The sequence below is a fragment of the Schistocerca serialis genome, unplaced genomic scaffold (assembly GCF_023864345.2).
Source record: "Schistocerca serialis cubense isolate TAMUIC-IGC-003099 unplaced genomic scaffold, iqSchSeri2.2 HiC_scaffold_1257, whole genome shotgun sequence".
In the NCBI taxonomy this organism is placed as follows: Eukaryota; Metazoa; Arthropoda; class Insecta; order Orthoptera; family Acrididae; genus Schistocerca; species Schistocerca serialis.
The window spans coordinates 549,891-575,460 of record NW_026047466.1 but is presented as its reverse complement, the minus strand read 5'-3'; the positions used below and the strand labels follow the sequence as shown (position 1 = coordinate 575,460).

Sequence of the window (25,570 nt, the reverse complement as noted above, 5' to 3'; positions counted from 1 at the left end):
CGAATGCTCTTTACATCACCATACTTCTGTAGACCCTCCTTAAGATAGACATTATCCACCTCCGGTGGAAGGTTGTAAACACGAACACTGGTGTACGTAATGGAAGCATTGGAAAGCAGCACGGTACTTACAGAATCATCCCGATGCCGAAAGAGAACTTGATGACCGTATTTAGAAAGAATTTTATCAACCTGAAGTGGGTCCATAAACTTAACAAAGAAAACATACAGTTCGGTATCAAAATAAGCAGTGTGCACCTGATCCGAATGAACACCAAAGGTATCTACCAACCAATCATGAATCTCAAGAGAACTAGGTTGCACATGGCGGGTTGACTTGTCAAAAGCAAAACTAACTGTAGCCTGACGAGGAATAACCTGGGATGACATTTTCAAAATATGCGGTCGAAACCGCTACACAAAAAACACTGAAATAAGGACAGAAAGTAACACAAGGGACGAAACAACGACAGAGAAACACTCACAGAAGTTGCAACACAACACGTAAACAAAAACGATAGTCCACTATACGTAACGCTACGGCGGAGCGGAAGACTAGGCACGTCCACACTGCACGGCGTCTAAAGCGGAACTGCCACTGAGCTAAGAAGGCGGCAGCTTTGCGTCTGTGAGCTATCCCCGAATTGTCACTTCATCATACTGAATCTTGCAACCCTTGACCAGATATCGGATTTGGCACACGGCTGCTGCTGGGGGTGTCCACATTGCCGTTTTCCAAATCTCTTGACTGTTTCGCCCTTACGATCGACGACGAGCGTCGGGCCACCAAGGGTTTGCCGTCTGCACAATCTTGACCTAGTGCACAGCTTGTGGGATAGCGTGGCTCGACTGTGAATTGCGCCTTTCGGCTCCTCTCTCTGGCTACAGTGCGCTGTTGTCCACAGTGGCACTGGCGGTGCCCATGAGGCTTCATGTAAGGCGACTGCACGTCGCTCGGCCAACAGCGGCCTACTGCAGACCGACACTTAAGAGACAACAAATACAAATCGACATCGAGAGACAGGCCCTGTCATATGGCACTCGCGACGAATACCCTGAAATTGAATGTAAATAATACGTCTTTTGTAGTGGGCGTCGCTCTACTGCAGTGTCACACATGACGAATAAATAGGAAAACAGTAGAACGTCTGTGTAGGGCCATGTTTTTACCTACAGTGTCACTTGGCTGAATGTGTATAAGGCTCTGTGGCATCACTCAAACACAGCCAAATTGTCACACTAGCTGTGTATCTCTAACAAAGTTGACGTATGTCCTCACGTAGGTGCCAGTTAAAACGATTTCGCCCCCGGGTGGGCTCGAACCACCAACCTTTCGGTTAACAGCCGAACGCGCTAGCCGATTGCGCCACGGAGGCCTCGACTTTGGCTCGCTTGTGCTCTGTATATCAAACTAATTCGTATACCTTCTGCAGGAATCTCGCAGAATGGTAGCATCTGCTTATGCCTCTTCACATGGATAACGTGCATGCACACTGTAGCGAGGCTCATAAACGAATGACATCGCCAAGCATGACATTATACTACAAAATGCAAACAAACCACTGTTCTGCCTATGCATTCAGAAAAACTCTGAGGCCAATGGAATACTTGTCATGGGTTGTAGAACATCCCTCTCATTCAGTGTACTGCCTTGTGTTAGATGCTGCTCGAGATAGCTCCGCTCCTTGCAGGAAGGTAAAAAAAACGAATGCCTTCTGTGAGGTTCGAACTCACGACCCCTGGTTTACGAGACCAGTGCTCTACCACTGAGCTAAGAAGGCGGCAACTTTGTGTTTGTGAGCTGTCTCCGAATTCTCACTTCATCATACTGAATCTTGCAACCCTTGACCAGATATCGGATTTGGCACACGGCTGCTGCTGGGTGTGTCCACATTGCCGTTTTCCAAATCTCTTGACTGTTTCGCCCTTACGATCGACGACGAGCGTCGGGCCACCAAGGGTTTGCCGTCTGCACAATCTTGACCTAGTGCACAGCTTGTGGGATAGCGTGGCTCGACTGTGAATTGCGCCTTTCGGCTCCTCTCTCTGGCTACAGTGCGCTGTTGTCCACAGTGGCACTGGCGGTGCCCATGAGGCTTCATGTAAGGCGACTGCACGTCGCTCGGCCAACAGCGGCCTACTGCAGACCGACACTTACGAGACACCAAATACAAACCGACATCGAGAGACAGGCCCTGTCATATGGCACTCGCGACGAATACCCTGAAATTGAATGTAAATAATACGTCTTTTGTAGTGGGCGTCGCTCTACTGCAGTGTCACACATGACGAATAAATAGGAAAACAGTAGAACGTCTGTGTAGGGCCATGTTTTTACCTACAGTGTCACTTGGCTGAATGTGTATAAGGCTCTGTGGCATCACTCAAACACAGCCAAATTGTCACACTAGCTGTGTATCTCTAACAAAGTTGACGTATGTCCTCACGTAGGTGCCAGTTAAAACGATTTCGCCCCCGGGTGGGCTCGAACCACCAACCTTTCGGTTAACAGCCGAACGCGCTAGCCGATTGCGCCACGGAGGCCTCGACTTTGGCTCACTTGTGCTCTGTATATCAAACTAATTCGTATACCTTCTGCAGGAATCTCGCAGAATGGTAGCATCTGCTTATGCCTCTTCACATGGATAACGTGCATGCACACTGTAGCGAGGCTCATAAACGAAGGACATCGCCAAGCATGACATTATACTACAAAATGCAAACAAACCACTGTTCTGCCTATGCATTCAGAAAAACTCTGAGGCCAATGGAATACTTGTCATGGGTTGTAGAACATCCCTCTCATTCAGTGTACTGCCTTGTGTTAGATGCTGCTCGAGATAGCTCCGCTCCTTGCAGGAAGGTAAAAAAAATGAATGCCTTCTGTGAGGTTCGAACTCACGACCCCTGGTTTACGAGACCAGTGCTCTACCACTGAGCTAAGAAGGCGGCAACTTTGTGTTTGTGAGCTGTCTCCGAATTCTCACTTCATCATACTGAATCTTGCAACCCTTGACCAGATATCGGATTTGGCACACGGCTGCTGCTGGGGGTGTCCACATTGCCGTTTTCCAAATCTCTTGACTGTTTCGCCCTTACGATCGACGACGAGCGTCGGGCCACCAAGGGTTTGCCGTCTGCACAATCTTGACCTAGTGCACAGCTTGTGGGATAGCGTGGCTCGACTGTGAATTGCGCCTTTCGGCTCCTCTCTCTGGCTACAGTGCGCTGTTGTCCACAGTGGCACTGGCGGTGCCCATGAGGCTTCATGTAAGGCGACTGCACGTCGCTCGGCCAACAGCGGCCTACTGCAGACCGACACTTACGAGACACCAAATACAAACCGACATCGAGAGACAGGCCCTGTCATATGGCACTCGCGACGAATACCCTGAAATTGAATGTAAATAATACGTCTTTTGTAGTGGGCGTCGCTCTACTGCAGTGTCACACATGACGAATAAATAGGAAAACAGTAGAACGTCTGTGTAGGGCCATGTTTTTACCTACAGTGTCACTTGGCTGAATGTGTATAAGGCTCTGTGGCATCACTCAAACACAGCCAAATTGTCACACTAGCTGTGTATCTCTAACAAAGTTGACGTATGTCCTCACGTAGGTGCCAGTTAAAACGATTTCGCCCCCGGGTGGGCTCGAACCACCAACCTTTCGGTTAACAGCCGAACGCGCTAGCCGATTGCGCCACGGAGGCCTCGACTTTGGCTCACTTGTGCTCTGTATATCAAACTAATTCGTATACCTTCTGCAGGAATCTCGCAGAATGGTAGCATCTGCTTATGCCTCTTCACATGGATAACGTGCATGCACACTGTAGCGAGGCTCATAAACGAATGACATCGCCAAGCATGACATTATGCTACAAAATGCAAACAAACCACTGTTCTGCCTATGCATTCAGAAAAACTCTGAGGCCAATGGAATACTTGTCATGGGTTGTAGAACATCCCTCTCATTCAGTGTACTGCCTTGTGTTAGATGCTGCTCGAGATAGCTCCGCTCCTTGCAGGAAGGTAAAAAAAATGAATGCCTTCTGTGAGGTTCGAACTCACGACCCCTGGTTTACGAGACCAGTGCTCTACCACTTTTTTTTTTCCATTACACCATTTTTTTTCTTTTTTTTTTTTTTTTTTTCACAACACAGCCACTTCGAAAGAAGTACACAACTGAAATTAAAATCCTAAAACATGACTATATAATGTAGACTGCTTACTGAAATAAAGATTAAAACACGAAATACTTCAGTCCTGGAGTAAAGAAGAAACATACATAAAGGCGGCAAATCCAGAAACAGTATAAAAGAAAATGGCTCACACAGGTGACCTTAGCCAACACCCTCTCTTTCAAATGTCAGGCTAAGCATATTGGCAAAATCATCTCGGAGGCCTGGCAATCGCAAGCGCTGCCAGTAAGCAGTAAGCATGTACTGCCGAAACGCTAGGTGTCCATCCTCTTCATGACAACTGTTGACAAAATGTACGAAATGGCCAATCAACCACATGACGGTATGGAGCTTCGTTCGCGGAAAAAAGGAAGAATCGGGCCGGACGATGATGTCAATAGTATAAGCGGCTTCAGCAGACCTAGTGACAAAAGCAAGTTGTTTCCTGAGCCAACGCCAATTAGCAAGGTGCCCACAGCAAGTGAATCGATGTTCAAGGGTATCCACGAGACCGCACCGAGTACAGGTGTCCGTGTCAGAAAGACCAATACGGTGCAGTCGTACATTGGTGGGAACCAAATTATTTATTACCCTATACCACGTGGACGCCACGGCCATAGAGTGGATCGGCAGACTAACATTCTTCCAGACGTTCCTCCAGGACACAGATGGAGACGCCAGTTCTATTGGATTGGGACCGGCCAGCCCCTCCCAGCGGGCAATCAAGCCCTTGGTCGTTGGCACCGGTCGCCGCAAGAAGACTTCACCGAGGTAACTCACCGCAATGTAAAATTCCCGAATGTGTTTCAACTTAAAATTTAGGCGTCCGACATCGACAGGTGGAGCAAGGCTCGCCGGACGCACAACAGTAAAAAGCCTGGATGTAATTGAAGTCACTTCTTGCGTAACAATTAGAGTCGTTCGGCGGACGTACAAAGCAGACGCCTTGCGAGTAATGTCAGAGAGGCCCAAGCCTCCGGAGATACGCGGTTTCGTCATTACCTCGTAACGTAACTTGAATAGATGGCCCTTCCATATAAACCTGCTAGACAATTGGCGCAACCTTTTCGCCACCATCATGGGAAGTGGGAACAGCTGAGCAACATAATAAGCTTTACATAGAACGTAGGTGTCTAAAATTCTGACTTTTTGCAAAATAGTAGCAGAGCGCTGCTCATGGACCATCAGAGCCCCCTGTATCTTCTCGGTGACAGATTTCCAATTGAGAGCCGCCATTTTTAGAGGACACCGATCAATGATAATCCCCAAGGACGTATGGCGATCGACAAAAGTGGCCCAAGGGACGGCAGCATCGCGAAATCCTCGGATATCAAGGAACTTACATTTACCCTGATTGAGACGCGCTCCAGAGACACGACAGTATGCATCAACTGCCCCTTTCAACAACGGGATATCATCACGTTGACGGAGGAGAACAACGACATCATCCGCATATGCCTTAACCGAGAGCTTCCCACCAGAGAGGGACATACCCTGAAGCTTGAGAGCAATAGTCCGAAGCAGCGGTTCCAGGGACAATACGAATAAAGACATAGAGAGCGGACTACCCTGAGGCACTCCGCGGCGGATAGCAATGGGCGGCGTCAGCTGCCCATTGACTGACACCCGAGCTGTTATTCCCCTATACAAATTGCCAAGAACACCACGTGATGAAGCGTTAAAACCTATTGTACCTAAAACACGATCCAAAAACACATGACTGACGTGATCAAAAGCCTTATAAAAATCAAGGAAGGCAAAGGCACAATGTACGTTTGTAACCGCCGCAACCGAGACAACATCCCGATATTCGGCTGCTGGTGTCAGAATAGATCTATCATGAAAACAACATTGATGTGCACCAATCACACCCCGAAGCAGAGAAGACAACCGGCTATTGAGCGCTCTAGCAGCTGTCTTGTAGTCAAAATTCAGCAATGTGAGCGGACGAAGATTGGCAGCAGATAAACGACCAGAGGACTTCGGAATTAAAACAATTTTCCCTACTTTAAAATCGGCAGGCACATCCATCCCCCTGACAATCTCATTTAAAATCTGCGTAAAAATGCCACCCAAAAGAGGCCAAAAACGAAGATAAAATTCTTTAGGCAGGCCGTCTGGACCCGGCGATTTACTGGACGGAGAGCGAGCAATAAAATCGAAAACATCATCTACCTGGAACTCCCGGAGAAATTCGCCGTTCGCGTCAGGCGCGATCGTCGCAGTTAGATCCCCAAAGACATCTTCCGAAAGAGACCCACCAGAATCATCGGCAGAATAGAGACTAGTGTAATATTGGTGAAGAGCACGAATCATTTCCTCCTGTGCAATAAGCTGTCGTCCATCATCCACCGTGAGAGAAGAGATGAAGGAGCGACGACGACGAGTCTGATGCCGTAGCAGGTGGTACAAGGATGTCAGTTCACCTTCAACAAGAGAGTGAGGTTTCGACTTAACTCGCAGACCATCCATCTGTCGTCGTTTAAGGCTCAAAAGCTTGGCTTTAATACGACGAACATCATGGATCCGCAGAGGAGAGGTACCCGCTGCGTCATATAGTTCACGCAGGACAGAGTAGTAATATTCATACGTGTTCTTAAAATCACGCGCCCTTGCAGCACAGTAAAAAATCAAAGTCTGACGAATCTTGGGCTTGGCAAACGCAGTCCACCAAACCAGCAAGGAGGGGTATCGCGGGACAGAGCGAAGACATCGCTCCCACACGCCACTTATAACATCATCCATAGCACTGTCGGCAAGGTGGGAAACATTTAATATCCACTGGGAACGATAAAGTTTTGCAGGTTGGTGACTAAGATTTACAGTTGCAGTAAAGGCACAATGGTCAGAAAAACTAGTAGGAATAACATCGACAGAAAGAATTTTATCACATAAAAAATCAGATAAATAAAATCTGTCGAGTCTACTGCATGAGGACGCGGTAAAAAACGTATATTTCACCAGGGTTGGATATTTGTGTTCCCAAACATCACGCAGATGCATTGTACGTACTATGTCATGTAAATCACGGCAATAATTAAAATTGGGGGACTGGTCTTCAGGGCGTAAAACACAATTAAAATCGCCTCCGAGCAGGAGACTCCGAGGACTCTGGCGCAAAAGATAAATAAGCTCTTCTTTATAAAAGCGCGATCGAGCCACAGTGTGACCCGAACCAGAGGGAGCATACAAAACAACGAGGCGGAGATCAAAAAGACGACAACCAATCCCACGGCCAGAGTCAAGGAATTCAATGTCAGTAATAGGAATGCCCTCTCGAAAGAAAAGAGCAGTTCCTGTGGAATGTTCCGGCGCGACATTAAAAACAGTTTGAAATCCAGGTAGAGAGAGATCAGAAAACAACACTTCCTGCAAAAACACTACGTCCGCACAGGCGTCGTAAATAAACTGCCGCAAAGAGGCAATGCGAACGTCGGACTCAATACGGTTAACATTTAAGGTAAGAAAGGTGTATGCTTGAACCATAGAGAGAAAAGCGAGAAAACAAATCACCTACACCGACGCACCAGCGTCACAGTCCATATCAGGGGTGACGGAGGCAGCCGCGGGAGGGGGACTGCTACCCCGTTCCGCGGATCCCTTACGTTTCGGTTTTTTACGAACAGCATTAACGTTCGGCTGAACGCGTAACTTGCGTCGGCTGACGGGCAAGGAAGCTTCAGCCGCCGGTGACGTAGGAGGGTCAAGTTCTGTATCCGACACCACCCGCGCCGGTCCACATGCGGGATCCGGGGTCGCGGGGGAAACATCCGACAAAACGGAATGGTCAACACCTGCACTAGCTTCCGGCAAACATGGACTGCACGGAGGCGAAACGTGAGCAGGAGGGTCCGAGGCCGCAGAGTTGGAAGGAAGCGGAGCAGCTCCGCTGGCAGAGGTATGGGGCAGCGAAGCAGGAAGTTGTCGCGGCTCCACTTGTTGTGACATCGAAGTCGGTTCGGAAGACGGCGCCAACAGGCCCGACCGACGACCCGACTCGAGAGAAGCTGCGTCGGAGGCCGGAGGGGCGCCAGCAGCCGCCACCGGAACCGCTACCTCAGGAGGGCAGGGAGCAGCTACAGTACACAGTGGCTCGGAGGATACCTGTCGCTCGGACTGGGGCATCTCAGGGAGATCCTCATCCGTACTATTTCCATCGTGTGGGCGACGCCTCTTATTATTCAAAAGTGGCACACCCACCTGAGGGACAGACGGAACAACATCAGATTGAGCACGCAAAGGAGGAAATTCTATGTCAGGGGTGCGCAAAACCTGTGGCGGGGCGCTACTACCACCGGACTGTGCTACACCAAGAGCAGAACCACCTGCAACGAGGTCAGCGACCGTTAACTTGCGACGCTGTTCGAGGGAATTTTTTAAAACAAAAACTCTCCGCGGACAGTCGGTACGCACGTGACCACTTTCATTGCACAAAAAACAGGTGCCAACCTGACCACTATATGTTACATGGACACGATATCCACCGATCTGCAGGTGAGATGGAATATTCTGCTTAACGTGCATTTCGACTGAACGAATACCACTGTAACATTGCAGGCGATGTTGGCTTGACCAGCGTTCAAGGCGAATGCTCTTTACATCACCATACTTCTGTAGACCCTCCTTAAGATAGACATTATCCACCTCCGGTGGAAGGTTGTAAACACGAACACTGGTGTACGTAATGGAAGCATTGGAAAGCAGCACGGTACTTACAGAATCATCCCGATGCCGAAAGAGAACTTGATGACCATATTTAGAAAGAATTTTATCAACCTGAAGTGGGTCCATAAACTTAACAAAGAAAACATACAGTTCGGTATCAAAATAAGCAGTGTGCACCTGATCCGAATGAACACCAAAGGTAACTACCAACCAATCATGAATCTCAAGAGAACTAGGTTGCACATGGCGGGTTGACTTGTCAAAAGCAAAACTAACTGTAGCCTGACGAGGAATAACCTGGGACGACATTTTCAAAATATGCGGTCGAAACCGCTACACAAAAAACACTGAAATAAGGACAGAAAGTAACACAAGGTACGAAACAACGACGGAGAAACACTCACAGAAGTTGCAACACAACACGCAAACAAAAACGATAGTCCACTATACGTAACGCTACGGCGGAGCGGAAGACTAGGCACGTCCACACTGCACGGCGTCTAAAGCGGAACTCGTCCACTGAGCTAAGAAGGCGGCAGCTTTGCGTTTGTGAGCTGTCTCCGAATTGTCACTTCATCATACTGAATCTTGCAACCCTTGACCAGATATCGGATTTGGCACACGGCTGCTGCTGGGGGTGTCCACATTGCCGTTTTCCAAATCTCTTGACTGTTTCGCCCTTACGATCGACGACGAGCGTCGGGCCACCAAGGGTTTGCCGTCTGCACAATCTTGACCTAGTGCACAGCTTGTGGGATAGCGTGGCTCGACTGTGAATTGCGCCTTTCGGCTCCTCTCTCTGGCTACAGTGCGCTGTTGTCCACAGTGGCACTGGCGGTGCCCATGAGGCTTCATGTAAGGCGACTGCACGTCGCTCGGCCAACAGCGGCCTACTGCAGACCGACACTTAAGAGACACCAAATACAAATCGACATCGAGAGACAGGCCCTGTCATATGGCACTCGCGACGTATACCCTGAAATTGAATGTAAATAATACGTCTTTTGTAGTGGGCGTCGCTCTACTGCAGTGTCACACATGACGAATAAATAGGAAAACAGTAGAACGTCTGTGTAGGGCCATGTTTTTACCTACAGTGTCACTTGGCTGAATGTGTATAAGGCTCTGTGGCATCACTCAAACACAGCCAAATTGTCACACTAGCTGTGTATCTCTAACAAAGTTGACGTATGTCCTCACGTAGGTGCCAGTTAAAAATATTTTGCCCCCGGGTTTTTTTTTTTTTTTTTTTTTTTTTTTTATAAAACCTTTATTAATAAAAACAATGTTACACATTGCAAATACATACTAAGTTATACATACATGGAGTTATTTAAACAATGCGGTTTGATCATTTCAATTGCGCTGACATTAAGGAAAGACAACAGAAGATTGTGTTACTGACTAAATCACCTGAAAGAATTAAATTAAACATAAATACTTGAGAATGGCGGAAAGGAGATATATAATAAAGTTGACTAGCCTTCCAATTACACTTTCTGGACATTAATTGAATCTAAGTATTAGAAGTGATCAGATCTATATAATCAGTCTTTCACTGCAAAAATGAACAGGGCAATGTGCCAGCCATTGAATATTACATTTATCGGATAGTATCTTATGGTTTTAACCAATCGATAAGGAGATTTCTATAAAAACTGTCTATTTCCAAATTTCTAGTATAAGCCAATAATGCACCTTTCATGATTTGTGTTTGGCACTATTAGACACACAATCTCAATGTCACATAAGTTCTGTACATTAGATTATAATTTTCAAAAAACTACTTTCTGAAGTAGAGAAAGCACACATCATAAATATACTGTAAAATCTTAAATAGTATCCTTAAGGTAACTACAATACATCACTGTCAACACAGTCTTCTTTTTTATATTAACCAATGCCCATTCTTTCAAATACAATTTTTAGCATATTACCGAACTTTTTCTTGTGATTCGAATAGCTTCTAATTTTGTGGAACTCACACAGCATGTGTACCTTGAATTCTATGATGCTATCGGATCCTAATTTGTTAAGGACGTAGTTAACAAAATTTCCCAGCAACCAGTACACAGCGTTATTTTTTGCTTCTGGGAAATAGCGTGCTTCAGGCCTGTGTATCAATGACAGCGATATATACTCAGGGGATGTTCTTGTAATCAGAGCTATTTGCTCCCGGATCCACTTCCAACTATTCATGTGACCACTGCAAGTATATCGATGAATTACTGTGTCAACTAGATGACATTGTTGACATAAATTTGTTTCACAGAGTCCGATTGCGTGCAGTCTTTCATTGGTGCTAACTATGTTGTTAACTGTCTTGTACCATGACGTTTTTATATTAGACGTGAGCACATTAGAACTAATGTTTTTCCAAATCTCAGTCCACTCAATGTTTGGAAACTGTCGTTCTATTTTGTTTCTTCCTTCGCTTTTCTTTCGTTCCCGCATTATGGCTCTCGATGTTAAGTGTCGGGACTGCCTGAGTTCGACACTGACATAACTAAACTCAACATAGAAAATCCTCACGTGCTGTAAGCGACTGTTGATATTCTGCACGTCAATCGGGGGAAGCAGGCTTGGAGGTTTAATGATGTCGAAAAGTTGGCTGGTTATGCTTTCTCGCGAGTCTCTTATTAAATTAACTTGCCTTTTGATAAAAAGAGCAGAGGCTTTATCCGTTATATCAGTTAATCCTAGTCCACCATTTTTAGGATCTAAAGTGGCTACTTTAGCAGGTACTCTGAACACTTCACCTCTCCACAAAAATTTTGTGATTTTGGACATTATTCTCCTCGCTATCATTCTCGGTATTGGAAACAGCTGGGCAGTATAATAAGCCTTAGCAAGGAGGCATGAGTTGATATACTGTGTTCTTTGAACTTGGTTCATATATCGAGTTAAATTCTCTACAATGGCTCCTTGCACTTTATCTGCTGCAACTTTCCAATTTAAAGCCGTCATTTTCATAGGGCATGCTGTCAGGGTGATCCCAAGTGTTTTATGTTGTCGGACTAAGTTTGCCCACTCGACGTTGATATTATCAAAACCTCTGAGATTTAACATCTTACTTTTTTTTCCGTTTGCATTGGCTCCAGATGCTCTACAGTACGAATCAATCACTGTTGCTAGCGTGGTTACCTCGTCATTATTCCTTATAATGACCCCTATATCGTCAGCATAGGCTCTTATAACTGTTTTGTTTCCTGATAATGTTAAGCCTTTTAATGTAGCATGGACATGTCGGAGGAAAGGTTCCAGCGACATTGCGAAGAGCGACATGGACAGAGGACTTCCTTGAGGAACACCTCGTTGTATTTGCATCGGCCTGGATTGTTGACAATTCACCGCTATTTTAGCATTTATTCCAGTTGCTATGTTCTTAATCAACTGTATAACCCTATCGTTGAAACCTATTTTCTTCAATGTCTGTAGAAGATATTCATGGTTTACTACATCGAACGCCTTATAAAAATCTAAAAACAATAAAGCACACTTTATGTTTGTTACAGAAGTTATTGCAATGATATCCCTGAATTCCGCTAGATTTTGAAAAATGGTTCTGCCTGGCGCACAGTTCTGATGTTGACTAATAATTTTATCTGTAAGGCATGAAATTCTCTTGTTTATTATTCTAGCTATTAATTTATAATCAGAATTCAGCAGTGAAATTGGACGAAAATTATTTAAATCTTTGTTTCCATTATTTTTTGGCACCAGAACAATTTTACTCTCCTTAAACTCAGCCGGAATCATTTTACCCTGAATAACCTCATTTACAATGTCCGTGATTTTCGCACCCACTATTGGCCAGTAACGGATGTAAAATTCTGCTGGCAGACCATCCGCTCCTGGGGATTTTTTTGGTGGCGAGGCGCACAGAGTCTCATACACGTCTTCTTCACTGACAACCTCGAGAAAATTTTCGTTGTCATCTTCTGTCAGCTGTGGGGCTAGGATGTCAAGGAATTCTTCCAAGGAAGCATCACTACTTTGATGTACAGAATATAGCTCGCAATAATAGCGATAAATCTCGTCCATGATATCCTGCTGGGTTCTGAGAATCGTGCCGTGTTCTGTTCGAATTTCTTCAATAAAAGTCCTTCTCCCGTTTTTCGTATGCTTCACTAAATGATATAGGGAAGTAGTTTCATCTGCTGACACCGAATTTGCCTTCGATTTTATTTTCAACCCTTCCATTTGACTTCTCTTGATATTAAGTAACTTGGCTTTGACTTTTTTTATGTCTGCTATCCGAAGTGAGGAACCTGCTGAGACTTGATCATATAGATCTCTCAGAACGGAATAGTAATACTCTATAGTGCATTTCATTTCCCTTGCGCTCTGGGCACTGTATTGAATAAGAACTTTCCTCAACTTTGGCTTTGCCATTTTAACCCACCAGTCAATAGCAGTGGCATATCTACTACGGGCTCGCAGGCATATTGCCCATGTTTCTTTAATCAGATCTTCTAAATCATGATTAACTAACAAGGAAGTGTTCAACTTCCACTGATTCTTGAATCGGCGAACCGGCTGTCTTGTTAGATTTATGCAAGCTAAGACACTTGAATGGTCTGAAAAGTACGTAGGAATGGTTTCTACTTTTGTCACGGAAGTTACAAGATTTTTAGAAATATATAGTCTATCAATCCTGCTACGTGATGTTGCCGTGACATAAGTGAACTCAACGATGGAGGGGTATTTGATTTCCCATATATCCTTTAATTCTAAACCAGTAACTAATTGTTTTAGTTCACTTGAGAAATTAAAATTAGGTAACTGATCTTTTCGATTTAAAACACAATTAAAATCACCTCCAAGTAATAACTGTCTTGGTGATTTCCTTAACAAGTATATCAAGTCATCTTTGAAGAAACGTGCCCTGTCAGCTCGATGAGAACTTCCTGAAGGGGCGTACAAGTTGATGATAGTCACATCATAGATATTTAGTCCTATTCCCCTTCCGGATTCCAGTCGTTCCACCTCGCTTACTGTAATCCCTTCCCTTACCAAAATAGCTGTTCCAACACTTGTTTCGGGAGACACATTTATGTAACTGACAAAACCGGGAATTACCAAATCCGAAATTAGAACTTCTTGTAACAGGGCAATATCAGTCGCGGATTCGTACAAAAATTCCTTAAGGGCCGATAATTTCAAACAGGTCGTGATTTTATTTATGTTTATAGTGGTGACAGAATAAGATTGCGTCATTGTGCTGTCACTATGTAGTTGTTTTGTTGAACTAATTTAGTTTACTGTGGTTCAGGGTTCAGTTAAGCTGTAACAGTTTTCTCGGAAGGCTGCGCATGGAATAACACTTCAATCAGTTTATTAGTTACTGTCCCGTTTTTTTCTACTTCTGATGTTTTCTCTTGTACCGCAAGCAGACTGATGTCCTGGTAAACTTTCTGATTTTTCCTCCAGTGATTCGTGTACGACCGTTTCGGACTGAACATTCTTTGGGCTTGGGTCGCCCCTACTGGATTTTCCTTTCCCTTGGTTACGAGCTACATTCTCATTTGGTTGCGTCGGTATTTTACTTCGCGGCTTATCTGGAGCAGCAGCAGACGCTTTAGCAATTTCGGTTGCCGGCGCCTGCCCTGAGGTGTTGACCGTGATTTCAGTTTGGCCACCACTTCCTCGTTCTTTATTAATTTCACTCACTTTCTGATCGAGGGAAACAAATGGAGACTGCAGTTTTGCATCCTCTCCCTGAATTTGGTTATTAACAGATAGATTCTGATCATTGCAATCGGTTACTGCACCTGTTGTTTCTTGCAAATTAATGCTGCTTACACCCCTTTCATTTTCTGGTATCGTATGTGTATTATCTTTCTGTTCATTAGTTTCCATTCGCATTTTGCCTTCAGGTTCCTCTGCCTTCTCATCGCACTGTTTTTGCTTGCGAAGTGAGGGAGTGGGACAAGACAGCTCGTCCTCTGAACAACTATCAGTTATCTCCAGAGGTCGTTTTTTCGGTTGCATTTCAGTTTCACGAACAGTGGCAACGGGGTTTCCTTTTGTTGTTAACGGGGGAAATTGACTGTTATCGTGAAGGGAGACATCAGCTTGTCCCGCTGCGTTAACATCCTCAACCAGTTGTTCCGGGCTATTCTTTGGTAACAGATCATTTAAGGTAAGCTTCTGACGCTGTATCAAATTACTTTTGAGCACAACAGTTCGCCGCGGACATTCCTGTCTGAAGTGGCCGGTTTCGTTACATATATGACATGTAGCTTCCTGACCTGTATAAACAATTTGTGCCTTATACCCACAAACAGTTATGTGAGACGGAATATTCGTCTTAACGTCCATCTCTACACAGCGGACCCCGTTAAAACACTGCAGTTTAAAGCGAGGCGACCATCTTTCATTTGCAATTGATTTAACGTCTCCGTAGTTTAAAAGAGCTTCCTTAATCTTATCATTTTCAATTTCAATGGGGAGATTCAAGACACGAACGGTTTTGTAATGAATGTCCGCTCTATAGATGGAAACCTTACTTTTATAACCATTTCTATGCACAAAATCTACTTCGTAGCCCCACTTTCGTAACACTTTATCAACAGTCGAAGCACTGATTAACTTGACAAAAACACAGTATTTTTCCTGATCCAGTTGCCAGGTATGAACGGTTTCAGAATTTAGACCAATTACCTGTGTAATCCAGTCATCTATTTCCAGGGATGTCGGCTGAACAGGACGGGATTCTTTGTCAAAAGCAAATACCAGAGTATTCTTCCTGAGGTTTGTAGCCATGGTTAATCCAGCGAAGCAATTTCGGTTAAACAACCGAAATTCCAAGTAGCAGCAGCAAGACCAGAAAGAGCGATCAGATCACAAGGAACAGGAACGAACACGGAGATTAACGGACGGACGGCACTCGGCGAAGCACAAGTACAGAGATGTAAACACTGAAGTGCAGCGCAACAGTTAACAGCGGCCACTCGCGAGCGCGGCAGAAACGGAACTGCAAAAGAAATGAATGCCTTCTGTGAGGTTCGAACTCACGACCCCTGGTTTACGAGACCAGTGCTCTACCACTGAGCTAAGAAGGCGGCAGCTTAGCGTTTGTGAGCTATCCCCAAATTGTTACTTCATCATACTGAATCTTGCAGCCCTCGACCAGATATCGGATTTGGCACACAGCTGCTGCTGGGGTTGTCCAAATTGCTGTTTTCCAAATCTCTTGAATGTTTCGCCCTTACGATCGACGATGGGCGACGGGCCAGCAAAAGTTTGCGGTCTGCGCAATCCTGACCTAGTCCACAGCTTGTGGGATGGCGTGGCTCGACTGCGAAATGCGCCTTTCGGCTCCTCTCTCTGGCTACAGTATGCTATTGTCCACAGTGGCGCTGGCGTTGCCCATGGGGCTTCATATAAGGCGACTGCACGTCGCTCGGCCAACAGCGGCCTACTGCAGACCGACACTTAAGAGACACCAAATACAAATCGACATCGAGAGACAGGCCCTGTCATATGGCACTCGCGACGTATACGCTGAAATTGAATGTAAAGAATACGTCTTTTGTGGTGGGCGTCACTCTACTGCAGTGTCACACATGACGAATAAAAAGGAAAACAGTAGAACGTCTGTGTAGGGCCATGTTTTTACCTACAGTGTCACTTGGCTGAATGTGTATAAGGCTCTGTGGCATCACTCAAACACAGCCAAATTGTCACACTAGCTGTGCATCTCTAACAAAGTTGACGTATGTCCTCACCTCGGTGCCGGTTAAAACGATTTCGCCCCCGGTGGGCTCGAACCACCAACCTTTCGGTTAACAGCCGAACGCGCTAGCCGATTGCGCCACGGAGGCCTTGACTTTGGATCCCTTGTGCTTTGTATATCAACGCGAGTGGTAGCATTTGCTTACGCCTCTTCACATGGATAACGTGCATGCACACTGTAGCGAGGCTCGTAAACGAATGACATCGCCAAGCATGACATTATACTACAAAATGCATACAAACCAATGTTCTGCCTATGAATTCTGAAAACCTCTGAGGCCAGTAGAATACTTGTCGTAGGTTGTAGAACATCCCTTTCATTCCGTGTACTGCCATGTGTTAGATGTTGCTCGATATAGCTCCGCTCCTTGCAGGAAGGTTTAAAAAAATGAATGCCTTCTGTGAGGTTCGAACTCACGACCCCTGGTTTACGAGACCAGTGCTCTACCACTGAGGTAAGAAGGCGGCAGCTTAGCGTTTGTGAGCTATCCCCAAATTGTTACTTCATCATACTGAATCTTGCAGCCCTCGACCAGATATCGGATTTGGCACACAGCTGCTGCTGGGGTTGTCCAAATTGCCGTTTTCCAAATCTCTTGAATGTTTCGCCCTTACGATCGACGATGGGCGTCGGGCCAGCAAAAGTTTGCGGTCTGCGCAATCCTGACCTAGTGCACAGCTTGTGGGATAGCGTGGCTCGACTGCGAAATGCGCCTTTCGGCTCCCCTCTCTGGCTACAGTATGCTGTTGTCCACAGTGGCGCTGGCGTTGCCCATGGGGCTTCATATAAGGCGACTGCACGTCACTCGTACAACAGCGGCCTACTGCAGACCGACACTTAAGAGACACCAAATACAAATCGACATCGAGAGACAGGCCCTGTCATATGGCACTCGCGACGTATACGCTGAAATTGAATGTAAAGAATACGTCTTTTGTGGTGGGCGTCACTCTACTGCAGTGTCACAGATGACGAATAAAAAGGAAAACAGCAGAACGTCTGTGTAGGGCCATGTTTTTACCTACAGTGTCACTTGGCTGAATGTGTATAAGGCTCTGTGGCATCACTCAAACACAGCCAAATTGTCACACTAGCTGTGCATCTCTAACAAAGTTGACGTATGTCCTCACCTCGGTGCCGGTTAAAACGATTTCGCCCCCGGGTGGGCTCGAACCACCAACCTTTCGGTTAACAGCCGAACGCGCTAGCCGATTGCGCCACGGAGGCCTTGACTTTGGCTCCCTTGTGCTCCGTATATCAACGCGAGTGGTAGCATTTGCTTACGCCTCTTCACATGGATAACGTGCATGCACACTGTAGCGAGGCTCGTAAACGAATGACATCGCCAAGCATGACATTATACTACAAAATGCATACAAACCAATGTTCTGCCTATGAATTCAGAAAACCTCTGAGGCCAGTAGAATACTTGTCATAGGTTGTAGAACATTTCTTTCATTCAGTGTACTGCCATGTGTTAGATGTTGCTCGAGATAGCTCCGCTCCTTGCAGGAAGGTTTAAAAAATGAATGCCTTCTGTGAGGTTCGAACTCACGACCCCTGGTTTACGAGATCAGTGCTCTACCACTGAGCTAAGAAGGCGGCAGCTTAGCGTTTGTGAGCTATCCCCAAATTGTTACTTCATCATACTGAATCTTGCAGCCCTCGACCAGATATCGGATTTGGCACACAGCTGCTGCTGGGGTTGTCCAAATTGCCGTTTTCCAAATCTCTTGAATGTTTCGCCCTTACGATCGACGATGGGCGTCGGGCCAGCAAAAGTTTGCGGTCTGCGCAATCCTGACCTAGTGCACAGCTTGTGGGATAGCGTGGCTCGACTGCGAAATGCGCCTTTCGGCTCCTCTCTCTGGCTACAGTATGCTGTTGTCCACAGTGGCGCTGGCGTTGCCCATGGGGCTTCATATAAGGCGACTGCACGTCACTCGTACAACAGCGGCCTACTGCAGACCGACACTTAAGAGACACCAAATACAAATCGACATCGAGAGACAGGCCCTGTCATATGGCACTCGCGACGTATACGCTGAAATTGAATGTAAAGAATACGTCTTTTGTGGTGGGCGTCACTCTACTGCAGTGTCACAGATGACGAATAAAAAGGAAAACAGCAGAACGTCTGTGTAGGGCCATGTTTTTACCTACAGTGTCACTTGGCTGAATGTGTATAAGGCTCTGTGGCATCACTCAAACACAGCCAAATTGTCACACTAGCTGTGCATCTCTAACAAAGTTGACGTATGTCCTCACCTCGGTGCCGGTTAAAACGATTTCGCCCCCGGGTGGGCTCGAACCACCAACCTTTCGGTTAACAGCCGAACGCGCTAGCCGATTGCGCCACGGAGGCCTTGACTTTGGCTCCCTTGTGCTCTGTATATCAACGCGAGTGGTAGCATTTGCTTACGCCTCTTCACATGGATAACGTGCATGCACACTGTAGCGAGGCTCGTAAACGAATGACATCGCCAAGCATGACATTATACTACAAAATGCATACAAACCAATGTTCTGCCTATGAATTCAGAAAACCTCTGAGGCCAGTAGAATACTTGTCATAGGTTGTAGAACATTTCTTTCATTCAGTGTACTGCCATGTGTTAGATGTTGCTCGAGATAGCTCCGCTCCTTGCAGGAAGGTTTAAAAAATGAATGCCTTTTGTGAGGTTCGAACTCACGACCCCTGGTTTACGAGATCAGTGCTCTACCACTGAGCTAAGAAGGCGGCAGCTTAGCGTTTGTGAGCTATCCCCAAATTGTTACTTCATCATACTGAATCTTGCAGCCCTCGACCAGATATCGGATTTGGCACACAGCTGCTGCTGGGGTTGTCCAAATTGCCGTTTTCCAAATCTCTTGAATGTTTCGCCCTTACGATCGACGACGGGCGTCGGGCCAGCAAAAGTTTGCGGTCTGCGCAATCCTGACCTAGTGCACAGCTTGTGGGATAGCGTGGCTCGACTGCGAAATGCGCCTTTCGGCTCCTCTCTCTGGCTACAGTATGCTGTTGTCCACAGTGGCGCTGGCGTTGCCCATGGGGCTTCATGTAAGGCGACTGCACGTCGCTCGGCCAACAGCGGCCTACTGCAGACCGACACTTAAGAGACACCAAATACAAATCGACATCGAGAGACAGGCCCTGTCATATGGCACTCGCGACGTATACGCCGAAATTGAATGTAAAGAATACGTCTTTTGTGGTGGGCGTCACTCTACTGCAGTGTCACAGATGACGAATAAAAAGGAAAACAGCAGAACGTCTGTGTAGGGCCATGTTTTTACCTACAGTGTCACTTGGCTGAATGTGTATAAGGCTCTGTGGCATCACTCAAACACAGCCAAATTGTCACACTAGCTGTGCATCTCTAACAAAGTTGACGTATGTACTCACCTCGGTGCCGGTTAAAACGATTTCGCCCCCGGGTGGGCTCGAACCACCAACCTTTCGGTTAACAGCCGAACGCGCTAGCCGATTGCGCCACGGAGGCCTTGACTTTGGATTCCTTGTGCTTTGTATATCAACGCGAGTGGTAGCATTTGCTTACGCCTCTTCACATGGATAACGTGCATGCACACTGTAGCGAGGCTCGTAAACGAATGACATCGCCAAGCATGACATTATACTACAAAATGCATACAAACCAATGTTCTGCCTATGAATTCTGAAAACCTCTGAGGCCAGTAGAATACTTGTCATAGGTTGTAGAACATCCCTTTCATTCCGTGTACTGCCATGTGTTAGATGTTGCTCGATATAGCTCCGCTCCTTACAGGAAGGTTTAAAAAAATGAATGCCTTCTGTGAGGTTCGAACTCACGACCCCTGGTTTACGAGACCAGTGCTCTACCACTGAGCAAAGAAGGCGGCAGCTTAGCGTTTGTGAGCTATCCCCAAATTGTTACTTCATCATACTGAATCTTGCAGCCCTCGACCAGATATCGGATTTGGCACACAGCTGCTGCTGGGGTTGTCCAAATTGCCGTTTTCCAAATCTCTTGAATGGTTCGCCCTTACGATCGACGATGGGCGTCGGGCCAGCAAAAGTTTGCGGTCTGCGCAATCCTGACCTAGTGCACAGCTTGTGGGATAGCGTGGCTCGACTGCGAAATGCGCCTTTCGGCTCCTCTCTCTGGCTACAGTATGCTATTGTCCACAGTGGCGCTGGCGTTGCCCATGGGGCTTCATATAAGGCGACTGCACGTCACTCGTACAACAGCGGCCTACTGCAGACCGACACTTAAGAGACACCAAATACAAATCGACATCGAGAGACAGGCCCTGTCATATGGCACTCGCGACGTATACGCTGAAATTGAATGTAAAGAATACGTCTTTTGTGGTGGGCGTCACTCTACTGCAGTGTCACAGATGACGAATAAAAAGGAAAACAGCAGAACGTCTGTGTAGGGCCATGTTTTTACCTACAGTGTCACTTGGCTGAATGTGTATAAGGCTCTGTGGCATCACTCAAACACAGCCAAATTGTCACACTAGCTGTGCATCTCTAACAAAGTTGACGTATGTCCTCACCTCGGTGCCGGTTAAAACGATTTCGCCCCCGGGTGGGCTCGAACCACCAACCTTTCGGTTAACAGCCGAACGCGCTAGCCGATTGCGCCACGGAGGCCTTGACTTTGGCTCCCTTGTGCTCTGTATATCAACGCGAGTGGTAGCATTTGCTTACGCCTCTTCACATGGATAACGTGCATGCACACTGTAGCGAGGCTCGTAAACGAATGACATCGCCAAGCATGACATTATACTACAAAATGCATACAAACCAATGTTCTGCCTATGAATTCAGAAAACCTCTGAGGCCAGTAGAATACTTGTCATAGGTTGTAGAACATTTCTTTCATTCAGTGTACTGCCATGTGTTAGATGTTGCTCGAGATAGCTCCGCTCCTTGCAGGAAGGTTTAAAAAATGAATGCCTTCTGTGAGGTTCGAACTCACGACCCCTGGTTTACGAGATCAGTGCTCTACCACTGAGCTAAGAAGGCGGCAGCTTGGCGTTTGTGAGCTATCCCCAAATTGTTACTTCATCATACTGAATCTTGCAGCCCTCGACCAGATATCGGATTTGGCACACAGCTGCTGCTGGGGTTGTCCAAATTGCCGTTTTCCAAATCTCTTGAATGTTTCGCCCTTACGATCGACGACGGGCGTCGGGCCAGCAAAAGTTTGCGGTCTGCGCAATCCTGACCTAGTGCACAGCTTGTGGGATAGCGTGGCTCGACTGCGAAATGCGCCTTTCGGCTCCTCTCTCTGGCTACAGTATGCTGTTGTCCACAGTGGCGCTGGCGTTGCCCATGGGGCTTCATATAAGGCGACTGCACGTCGCTCGGCCATCAGCGGCCTACTGCAGACCGACACGTAAGAGACACCAAATACAAATCGACATCGAGAGACAGGCCCTGTCATATGGCACTCGCGACGTATACGCTGAAATTGAATGTAAAGAATACGTCTTTTGTGGTGGGCGTCACTCTACTGCAGTGTCACAGATGACGAATAAAAAGGAAAACAGCAGAACGTCTGTGTAGGGCCATGTTTTTACCTACAGTGTCACTTGGCTGAATGTGTATAAGGCTCTGTGGCATCACTCAAACACAGCCAAATTGTCACACTAGCTGTGCATCTCTAACAAAGTTGACGTATGTCCTCACCTCGGTGCCGGTTAAAACGATTTCGCCCCCGGGTGGGCTCGAACCACCAACCTTTCGGTTAACAGCCGAACGCGCTAGCCGATTGCGCCACGGAGGCCTTGACTTTGGCTCCCTTGTGCTCTGTATATCAACGCGAGTGGTAGCATTTGCTTACGCCTCTTCACATGGATAACGTGCATGCACACTGTAGCGAGGCTCGTAAACGAATGACATCGCCAAGCATGACATTATACTACAAAATGCATACAAACCAATGTTCTGCCTATGAATTCAGAAAACCTCTGAGGCCAGTAGAATACTTGTCATAGGTTGTAGAACATTTCTTTCATTCAGCGTACTGCCATGTGTTAGATGTTGCTCGAGATAGCTCCGCTCCTTGCAGGAAGGTTTAAAAAATGAATGCCTTCTGTGAGGTTCGAACTCACGACCCCTGGTTTACGAGATCAGTGCTCTACCACTGAGCTAAGAAGGCGGCAGCTTAGCGTTTGTGAGCTATCCCCAAATTGTTACTTCATCATACTGAATCTTGCAGCCCTCGACCAGATATCGGATTTGGCACACAGCTGCTGCTGGGGTTGTCCAAATTGCCGTTTTCCAAATCTCTTGAATGTTTCGCCCTTACGATCGACGATGGGCGTCGGGCCAGCAAACGTTTGCGGTCTGCGCAATCCTGACCTAGTGCACAGCTTGTGGGATAGCGTGGCTCGACTGCGAAATGCGCCTTTCGGCTCCTCTCTCTGGCTACAGTATGCTGTTGTCCACAGTGGCACTGGCGGTGCCCATGAGGCTTCATGTAAGGCGACTGCACGTCGCTCGGCCAACAGCGGCCTACTGCAGACCGACACTTACGAGACACCAAATACAAACCGACATCGAGAGACAGGCCCTGTCATATGGCACTCGCGACGAATACCCTGAAATTGAATGTAAATAATACGTCTTTTGTAGTGGGCGTCGCTCTACTGCAGTGTCACACATGACGAATAAATAGGAAAACAGTAGAACGTCTGTGTAGGGCCATGTTTTTACCTACAGTGTCACTTGGCTGAATGTGTATAAGGCTCTGTGGCATCACTCAAACACAGCCAAATTGTCACACTAGCTGTGTATCTCTAACAAAGTTGACGTATGTCCTCACGTAGGTGCCAGTTAAAACGATTTCGCCCCCGGGTGGGCTCGAACCACCAACCTTTCGGTTAACAGCCGAACGCGCTAGCCGATTGCGCCACGGAGGCCTCGACTTTGGCTCACTTGTGCTCTGTATATCAAACTAATTCGTATACCTTCTGCAGGAATCTCGCAGAATGGTAGCATCTGCTTATGCCTCTTCACATGGATAACGTGCATGCACACTGTAGCGAGGCTCATAAACGAAGGACATCGCCAAGCATGACATTATACTACAAAATGCAAACAAACCACTGTTCTGCCTATGCATTCAGAAAAACTCTGAGGCCAATGGAATACTTGTCATGGGTTGTAGAACATCCCTCTCATTCAGTGTACTGCCTTGTGTTAGATGCTGCTCGAGATAGCTCCGCTCCTTGCAGGAAGGTAAAAAAAATGAATGCCTTCTGTGAGGTTCGAACTCACGACCCCTGGTTTACGAGACCAGTGCTCTACCACTGAGCTAAGAAGGCGGCAACTTTGTGTTTGTGAGCTGTCTCCGAATTCTCACTTCATCATACTGAATCTTGCAACCCTTGACCAGATATCGGATTTGGCACACGGCTGCTGCTGGGGGTGTCCACATTGCCGTTTTCCAAATCTCTTGACTGTTTCGCCCTTACGATCGACGACGAGCGTCGGGCCACCAAGGGTTTGCCGTCTGCACAATCTTGACCTAGTGCACAGCTTGTGGGATAGCGTGGCTCGACTGTGAATTGCGCCTTTCGGCTCCTCTCTCTGGCTACAGTGCGCTGTTGTCCACAGTGGCACTGGCGGTGCCCATGAGGCTTCATGTAAGGCGACTGCACGTCGCTCGGCCAACAGCGGCCTACTGCAGACCGACACTTACGAGACACCAAATACAAACCGACATCGAGAGACAGGCCCTGTCATATGGCACTCGCGACGAATACCCTGAAATTGAATGTAAATAATACGTCTTTTGTAGTGGGCGTCGCTCTACTGCAGTGTCACACATGACGAATAAATAGGAAAACAGTAGAACGTCTGTGTAGGGCCATGTTTTTACCTACAGTGTCACTTGGCTGAATGTGTATAAGGCTCTGTGGCATCACTCAAACACAGCCAAATTGTCACACTAGCTGTGTATCTCTAACAAAGTTGACGTATGTCCTCACGTAGGTGCCAGTTAAAACGATTTCGCCCCCGGGTGGGCTCGAACCACCAACCTTTCGGTTAACAGCCGAACGCGCTAGCCGATTGCGCCACGGAGGCCTCGACTTTGGCTCACTTGTGCTCTGTATATCAAACTAATTCGTATACCTTCTGCAGGAATCTCGCAGAATGGTAGCATCTGCTTATGCCTCTTCACATGGATAACGTGCATGCACACTGTAGCGAGGCTCATAAACGAATGACATCGCCAAGCATGACATTATGCTACAAAATGCAAACAAACCACTGTTCTGCCTATGCATTCAGAAAAACTCTGAGGCCAATGGAATACTTGTCATGGGTTGTAGAACATCCCTCTCATTCAGTGTACTGCCTTGTGTTAGATGCTGCTCGAGATAGCTCCGCTCCTTGCAGGAAGGTAAAAAAAATGAATGCCTTCTGTGAGGTTCGAACTCACGACCCCTGGTTTACGAGACCAGTGCTCTACCACTTTTTTTTTTCCATTACACCATTTTTTTTCTTTTTTTTTTTTTTTTTTTTCACAACACAGCCACTTCGAAAGAAGTACACAACTGAAATTAAAATCCTAAAACATGACTATATAATGTAGACTGCTTACTGAAATAAAGATTAAAACACGAAATACTTCAGTCCTGGAGTAAAGAAGAAACATACATAAAGGCGGCAAATCCAGAAACAGTATAAAAGAAAATGGCTCACACAGGTGACCTTAGCCAACACCCTCTCTTTCAAATGTCAGGCTAAGCATATTGGCAAAATCATCTCGGAGGCCTGGCAATCGCAAGCGCTGCCAGTAAGCAGTAAGCATGTACTGCCGAAACGCTAGGTGTCCATCCTCTTCATGACAACTGTTGACAAAATGTACGAAATGGCCAATCAACCACATGACGGTATGGAGCTTCGTTCGCGGAAAAAAGGAAGAATCGGGCCGGACGATGATGTCAATAGTATAAGCGGCTTCAGCAGACCTAGTGACA

General features: G+C 46.7%; 21 non-coding genes across 21 annotated transcripts; all 21 read right to left on the bottom strand.

Annotated features, from left to right (window-relative positions):
* Positions 1 to 1,301: 1,301 nt before the first annotated feature.
* Trnan-guu (transfer RNA asparagine (anticodon GUU)) lies at positions 1,302 to 1,375 on the bottom strand. Its single transcript has one exon. It is a non-coding gene; the product is annotated as a tRNA-Asn (tRNA).
* Positions 1,376 to 1,708: 333 nt separating this feature from the next.
* Trnat-cgu (transfer RNA threonine (anticodon CGU)) lies at positions 1,709 to 1,780 on the bottom strand. The gene has a single exon. It is a non-coding gene; the product is annotated as a tRNA-Thr (tRNA).
* Positions 1,781 to 2,469: 689 nt separating this feature from the next.
* On the bottom strand, positions 2,470 to 2,543 carry Trnan-guu (transfer RNA asparagine (anticodon GUU)). Its single transcript has one exon. It is a non-coding gene; the product is annotated as a tRNA-Asn (tRNA).
* A 333-nt stretch (positions 2,544 to 2,876) lies between these two features.
* On the bottom strand, positions 2,877 to 2,948 carry Trnat-cgu (transfer RNA threonine (anticodon CGU)). Its single transcript has one exon. It is a non-coding gene; the product is annotated as a tRNA-Thr (tRNA).
* A 689-nt stretch (positions 2,949 to 3,637) lies between these two features.
* On the bottom strand, positions 3,638 to 3,711 carry Trnan-guu (transfer RNA asparagine (anticodon GUU)). Its single transcript has one exon. It is a non-coding gene; the product is annotated as a tRNA-Asn (tRNA).
* A 12,128-nt stretch (positions 3,712 to 15,839) lies between these two features.
* Positions 15,840 to 15,911, bottom strand: Trnat-cgu (transfer RNA threonine (anticodon CGU)). The gene has a single exon. It is a non-coding gene; the product is annotated as a tRNA-Thr (tRNA).
* A 689-nt stretch (positions 15,912 to 16,600) lies between these two features.
* Positions 16,601 to 16,673, bottom strand: Trnan-guu (transfer RNA asparagine (anticodon GUU)). The gene has a single exon. It is a non-coding gene; the product is annotated as a tRNA-Asn (tRNA).
* Positions 16,674 to 16,977: 304 nt separating this feature from the next.
* Trnat-cgu (transfer RNA threonine (anticodon CGU)) lies at positions 16,978 to 17,049 on the bottom strand. Its single transcript has one exon. It is a non-coding gene; the product is annotated as a tRNA-Thr (tRNA).
* A 689-nt stretch (positions 17,050 to 17,738) lies between these two features.
* Positions 17,739 to 17,812, bottom strand: Trnan-guu (transfer RNA asparagine (anticodon GUU)). The gene has a single exon. It is a non-coding gene; the product is annotated as a tRNA-Asn (tRNA).
* Positions 17,813 to 18,115: 303 nt separating this feature from the next.
* On the bottom strand, positions 18,116 to 18,187 carry Trnat-cgu (transfer RNA threonine (anticodon CGU)). Its single transcript has one exon. It is a non-coding gene; the product is annotated as a tRNA-Thr (tRNA).
* A 689-nt stretch (positions 18,188 to 18,876) lies between these two features.
* Positions 18,877 to 18,950, bottom strand: Trnan-guu (transfer RNA asparagine (anticodon GUU)). Its single transcript has one exon. It is a non-coding gene; the product is annotated as a tRNA-Asn (tRNA).
* Positions 18,951 to 19,253: 303 nt separating this feature from the next.
* Trnat-cgu (transfer RNA threonine (anticodon CGU)) lies at positions 19,254 to 19,325 on the bottom strand. The gene has a single exon. It is a non-coding gene; the product is annotated as a tRNA-Thr (tRNA).
* A 689-nt stretch (positions 19,326 to 20,014) lies between these two features.
* Trnan-guu (transfer RNA asparagine (anticodon GUU)) lies at positions 20,015 to 20,088 on the bottom strand. Its single transcript has one exon. It is a non-coding gene; the product is annotated as a tRNA-Asn (tRNA).
* Positions 20,089 to 20,392: 304 nt separating this feature from the next.
* Positions 20,393 to 20,464, bottom strand: Trnat-cgu (transfer RNA threonine (anticodon CGU)). Its single transcript has one exon. It is a non-coding gene; the product is annotated as a tRNA-Thr (tRNA).
* A 689-nt stretch (positions 20,465 to 21,153) lies between these two features.
* Trnan-guu (transfer RNA asparagine (anticodon GUU)) lies at positions 21,154 to 21,227 on the bottom strand. The gene has a single exon. It is a non-coding gene; the product is annotated as a tRNA-Asn (tRNA).
* Positions 21,228 to 21,530: 303 nt separating this feature from the next.
* Positions 21,531 to 21,602, bottom strand: Trnat-cgu (transfer RNA threonine (anticodon CGU)). Its single transcript has one exon. It is a non-coding gene; the product is annotated as a tRNA-Thr (tRNA).
* A 689-nt stretch (positions 21,603 to 22,291) lies between these two features.
* Positions 22,292 to 22,365, bottom strand: Trnan-guu (transfer RNA asparagine (anticodon GUU)). Its single transcript has one exon. It is a non-coding gene; the product is annotated as a tRNA-Asn (tRNA).
* A 303-nt stretch (positions 22,366 to 22,668) lies between these two features.
* On the bottom strand, positions 22,669 to 22,740 carry Trnat-cgu (transfer RNA threonine (anticodon CGU)). Its single transcript has one exon. It is a non-coding gene; the product is annotated as a tRNA-Thr (tRNA).
* Positions 22,741 to 23,429: 689 nt separating this feature from the next.
* On the bottom strand, positions 23,430 to 23,503 carry Trnan-guu (transfer RNA asparagine (anticodon GUU)). The gene has a single exon. It is a non-coding gene; the product is annotated as a tRNA-Asn (tRNA).
* Positions 23,504 to 23,836: 333 nt separating this feature from the next.
* Positions 23,837 to 23,908, bottom strand: Trnat-cgu (transfer RNA threonine (anticodon CGU)). Its single transcript has one exon. It is a non-coding gene; the product is annotated as a tRNA-Thr (tRNA).
* Positions 23,909 to 24,597: 689 nt separating this feature from the next.
* On the bottom strand, positions 24,598 to 24,671 carry Trnan-guu (transfer RNA asparagine (anticodon GUU)). Its single transcript has one exon. It is a non-coding gene; the product is annotated as a tRNA-Asn (tRNA).
* Between the last annotated feature and the right edge of the window lie 899 nt (positions 24,672 to 25,570).